The sequence below is a fragment of the Mustela lutreola genome, chromosome 7, assembly GCF_030435805.1.
Source record: "Mustela lutreola isolate mMusLut2 chromosome 7, mMusLut2.pri, whole genome shotgun sequence".
Classification (NCBI taxonomy): Eukaryota; Metazoa; Chordata; class Mammalia; order Carnivora; family Mustelidae; genus Mustela; species Mustela lutreola.
The window spans coordinates 24,271,916-24,277,833 of record NC_081296.1 but is presented as its reverse complement, the minus strand read 5'-3'; the positions used below and the strand labels follow the sequence as shown (position 1 = coordinate 24,277,833).

At 37.2% G+C, this 5,918-nt stretch overlaps 1 pseudogene; it reads left to right on the top strand.

The window, feature by feature from the left end:
- The first annotated feature begins 272 nt into the window (after positions 1-272).
- On the top strand, positions 273-441 carry LOC131837316 (U2 spliceosomal RNA; annotated as a pseudogene).
- Positions 442-5,918: the final 5,477 nt, after the last annotated feature.

Sequence of the window (5,918 nt, the reverse complement as noted above, 5' to 3'; positions counted from 1 at the left end):
GCCATTTGACAGGTAGACTCCTCAACCCTGGGGGATAAACTTCTTTGGTCTGGGAGCCATAGAGAGAAGACCCACTTTGGCATAAAAGACTCTCTCAGTTTTCCTGTGAACATGTTTCCTCCATTCTGCCCCAAAACTACCCCATGGTACCTCACTATGCTCATGGTAGATTCAAATAAAATCATCGCCATTTCATAAGCTTAATCAGTTGTGTAAAACGGACAACTTCCAGGCACTCCAGTTTCCACGTATTAAAATAGGTGTTGTTCCCCATTGCTTCTTGGCATTTTAGCTAAGATCAAGTGTAGTATCTGTTCTTACTAGTTTAAAATAGGTGTTCTTACTTTGGATCTGTAGACCTATAAGTGGTCTATGGATAGAATTCAGGGGTCCTTCAACCTGAATGAGAGAGCAATTGCATGTTTCTTTTTACTAGCTTCTGACTGAAATTAGCGTTTCCTTTCATAATGCATTTGGCAACAAACCACCGTAATATTAACAGTACCTTGACATGGTCACCAATAGAGAATAGAGATTTACTCAAACCACATTGCAATTGTTTCACATATTTCAGAATATTTTTATGCTCATTACTACTTGAAAACTATGGGAAGAACTTATTAGACATATTGCTAGATCTTGTCACTTAAGGCATTAATTAAGAAGTACATCTATTACTATAAAACAACATCACAGAAAAATATTCTAATAAGTATATTTACTATTCTCTCTCTCTCTCTCTTTTTGGTATTTGTCTGTGTTTTACTTTGTATACTTGAAAACATTATTCTGAGAAGCTGTCCAGAGGTTTCAAAAGGTTTCCAGAGGTCCAATGTATAAAAATTATTTAAAATGTCTGCAATAAACAATGTGATGCTTTCTTTTTCACCCACATTAAATATGCATAAATCTTTAGCATTTCATTACCTCTGAAGATTTCTGCTTCCAGCCAAGATGGAATAGCAGGGACTGGATTTACTTTCCACTAATAAAACTTAGAAATTGGGAAAAATATATAAAAATTTTTTTTCAAGACACTGGACATCAAAAGATTGTGATCCTGAGAGATAGGAAATGAAAAAGGGGAATCCTCCGATCCCCATATTTCCAGAAGAGAATTTCAAGAATTTCAAGACATCAATGCAGGGGGAGGGAGCACAGGTTGAGTCTGACAGTCTCCCTGGATTGAGGAGCTGGAAGTCGGAGAGACTGAAGTGGCTACAGAGTGCAGAGCAGAGTATCAGATAAAAAAGAGTTGCATGGAGAGAAGACGCTGAAGAATTTCAAGGAGTCGCTCAAGTCTTCATCTGAGGATAGATCAGCACATATGTGAGAGAAAATGACCCATAACTGAAGAAAGAAGCACCTTAAAGGATTTGAAGAAATAATTCCCAGAACTCAGTAGAGCAGGGGAGAGTTTACAATTTATTAAGCATCGGTTTTGCCTCAAATAGTGGGGAGAAAGTTAGCCCTCAACTATACACCACTCTGGCCTCTCCTATCTAAGCTTAAAAGTAAGATCTGAAAGAATCAAACTGATTCCAAGTAATTTAACTGAATTTCAAAACAAAACTCAAGAATATTCATAGGAATAGGGATACTAAAATTCTTGGTATGGAACAAGGTAGAATTCACAATGCTGGTATCCAATAAAAACTATCAACCATGCAAAGGAGCAGGAAAATAGGAATCATAGTGAGAAAAAAATCAATAGAAACTGACCCCAAAATGACATGGATGAAACAATTACTAGCTAGTAAAAACAGTTAATTATAACTATTTCATGCATTAAAGACAATAGATAAAGATTAAGCATGTGAAGTAGATACATGGTAGATTATATTATATATAGAAAGAGAGAGAAAGAGAGAGGATTGGGTTCAAGATGGCAGTGTAGGCAATAGCCAAACTATGGGAAGAACCCAAATGTCTATCAATGGATAAATGGATAAAGATATGATATACATATACAGTGGACTATTATTCAGTAAACAGAAAGGATGAATACTTGCCATTTGCATCAACGTGCATGGAACTGGAGAGTATTATGCTGAGAAAAATAAGTCAATCAGAAAAAGACAATTATCATATGATTTTGCTCATATGAGGAATATAAGAAACAGTGCAGATGATCACAAGGGAAGGGAGGGAAAAATGGAATGGGAAAAAAATCAGAGAGGGAGACAAACCATGAGAGACTCTTAACTACAGAAAAGAAACTGAGGGTTGCTGGAGGGGATGTGGGAAGGGGAATGGTTTAACAGGGTGATGAGCATTAAGGAGGGGATGTGATATGATGAGTACAGGATGTTATATGCAACTGATGGATTCCTGAACTTTACATCTGAAACTAATGATGTTCTATGTGTTGGCTAACTGAATTTAAATTATTTTAAAAAGATGACAGTGTAGAAAGATTCTGATATATTTCCCTTCCCTGGATACATGGAATAATTTACTCTGAAAAAAACCAGAAAACTAGAGGAAAATACCTCCCCAACAAAGGACAAAATGGACAGCATGAAAATGGGTGGGAAATGCAGAAACACTGTCTCAACAGAAATCCTCCACCTCAAGCTCAATGATACATAATCAGGAGGGATGTCAAGCACTGGACTTTTTCCCCTTAATAATGAGGGGTCTGTGCTCCATATCCAACTTCTCAACTCTTAGAGTGTGTGACAGAGAAGAGCTCCCAAATGCCCAGCTTTGAAAACCAAAGGGGATTATACCCAGGAAAACCATAGAGTTATAGGAAATGGGGAATCTGCACCTCAAGTTCTTACGTACAGACTCACTTACCCCCAGGACCCAGTGCACAAACACCAACTTGAAAATCAACCAGACCATATGTGAAAGAAACCCACTTATTAATTTGTTTTGTTTTGTTTTTATTTTTTAAAGTAGCCTCCACACCCAGCATGGAACCCAGCACAGGGCTTGAACTCATGACCCTGAGATCAAGACCTGAGCTGAGATCAAGAGTTGGACACTTAACTGACTGAGCCATCCAGACACCCTACCCGCCCCCACAAATTACTAATTTTAAAGTGCCTGCCAGCAAGCCAGGAAACCACCGGGACTTTCTTCAGAGATAGAGATACTGGCAGATTGCATATGTGCAATCTTATACTAGCTTGCTAAGGTCAGGTGCCAGTGGGTACCAATTTGGAATTACCCTTTTAACCTGCTAGAGCTTGTGGGCATGTCCAACTGAGAATCTCATCCACCCTTGCAGTGCAGCTACACATTCAAGCCAGGCCAGGGGACACCCTTGCCCACATCTGCATCCCAGTGAAGCTACTAGTTGAAGCCAGGCTGACCATCAAGTCCACCCAACACAGCAGTGCAGCTGTGTGTCATGACCAGGTGGGCACCAGCCCCCACCCACCGTCACACTGCTGACATGGCCCTGCCACAGGATGGGCATATACAGCCATAGAGGAGATGTCCCTATTTCCTGTGGTTAGAGAGGAGTGCTCTTCCAGGCATTACATGGCATCTCCTACACAAGTCCACTCCTTCAAGATTGGGAGAAGTGGTTGGTTCACCTAATATATAGAAACAAACACACAGAGTCAGACAAAATGAGAAGACAGGGGGAATATGTTCCAAAAAAAGAAAAGACAAAACATTAAAAAAGAAGACATTAATGAAATGGAGATAAACAATCTACCTGGTAAAGGGTTCAAGACAATGGTCATAAAAATGCTCACTGAACTAGGAAGAAAAATGGATGAACATAGTGGGATTTAAAAAAAATAATAATATATATAATATATATATATATATATATATATATATATAAAATTAAAAAGTTCCAAACAGAAGTTACAGAGCTAAAGAATATAATAAATGAACTAAAAAAAATACTAGACTAGATGAAGCTGAATATCAGAACAGTGAGCTAGGAGACCAGAGAAAAACAACTTATTACATACAAAGGAAACCCCTTAAGGCTATCAGCAGATTTTTAAGCAGAAACTTTGCAAGCCAGGAGAGAATGGCATGATATATTCAAAATGCTGTGAGGAAAAAAATCTTCTACCCAGGAATTCTCTACTGGGCACAGTTATCATCCCAGAATTGAAGAAGAAATTAAGACTTTTTCAGATAAGCAAAGGCTAAAGGAGTTCATCACCACTAAACAAGAAATGTTAAAGGGATTTCTCTAAACTGGAAGGAAATGGCAATAACAAAAGAACACACAAAAGTAAAAAAACTCACTGGAAAATATAAATGTATTGTAAAGATTGTTGATCAATCACTTATAAGGCAACTATGAAGGTTAGAAAACAAAAATAGTAAAACTGATTAAACTGTAATTATTAGTTAAGGGATATATAAGAAGATGTAAAATGTGACATCAAAAATATAAAATGTAATGAGAGGGAATAAAATGTTTTTCAATATGTTCAAATTTAAATTGCTGTGAACTCAAAATAGATGTTAATGTGAACCTCAAGGTAACCACAAATCAAAAGCTTATAAGAAGAAAGTGAGAAAATAATTTAACCATAACACCAAAGAAAGCCATTGAACTATGAGGGAAGAGAGAAATAGGAAATGAAAGGAACAGAGACTATGAAAATAGTCCAAAAATAATAAACAAAATGTCAGTAAGTACACACCTATCAGTAATTAATTAAATGTAAACTGACTAAACTTTCCAATCAAAAGACATAGAGTAGCATGAAAAAACAAACCCAATCTATATGCTGTCTGTGAGCACTTCAGAAGTCTCAGAAGGACATATACAGACTTAAAGGGAGGAGATGGAGAAAGATATGCCATGCAAATGGAAACAAAAAGAAAGCTGGTGTAGCTGTAATCAGACAAAATATACTTTATTCATTTTTTTAAGATTCTATTTTCTTTATTTGACAGAGAGAAAGAGATCACAAGTAGGCAGAGCAGAAGGCAGAGAGAGAAGGGGAAGTGGGCTCCCCACTGAGCAGAGAGCCTGATGTGGGGTTTGATCCCAGGTCCCCAAGATCATGACCTGAGTTGAAGGCAGAGGCCCAACCCACTGAGCCATCCAGGTGTCCCAAAATAGACTTTAAAACAAAGACAGTAATAATAGACAAAGAATAGCATTATATAATGATAAAGGAGCAAATCTAACAAGAAGACCTAACATTTATAAAGACACATGCACCCAACATAGGAACACCAAGATATATAAAGCAAATATTAATGGACCTAAAAAAGAAAGGGACAGCAATACGATGATAGTAGGGGACTTTAACACACTACTTACTTCAGTGGATAGATCGTTCAAACAGAGAATTAGTAAGGATGGATTTAATAGATATATACAGAACATCCTACAGAAAAAGCAACAGAATATACATTCTTCTCAAATACATATGGAGCATTGTCCAGAATAGATCACATGTTAGGCTACAAAACAAGTCTCAATAAATTCAAGAGGGTTGAAATCCTATCAAGCACTTCTCCAACACAATTGTATGAAACTAGGAATTAATCCCAAGAGGAATACTGGAAAAAATCTCAAAAATGTGGAGGTTAAATAACGTGCTACCGAGCAACCAATGGGTCATTGAAAAAAATCAAAACAAAAATTTAAAAAATATTTGGAGACAAATGAAAACAGAAAAAAACTTGAAGAAAACCAAAGCACATTGTAATCAAATTGCTTAAAATCAGGGACAAAGAGAAAATCTGAGGTACCTGGGTGGCACAGGTTGGTTAGGTATCTGACTCTTGGTTTCAGTTCTCGTCATGATCTTAGGGTCATGAGATCATATGCCATGTCAGGCTCTGTGTTTAGAGCAGAGTCTGGTTGAGAATCTCTCTCCCTCTCTCTCTGCCCCTCCTGTTCCTGCTCTTTCTCTCTCTCTCAAATAAATACATAAATCTTAAAAAAAATAAAGACAAAATCTTACAACATCCAG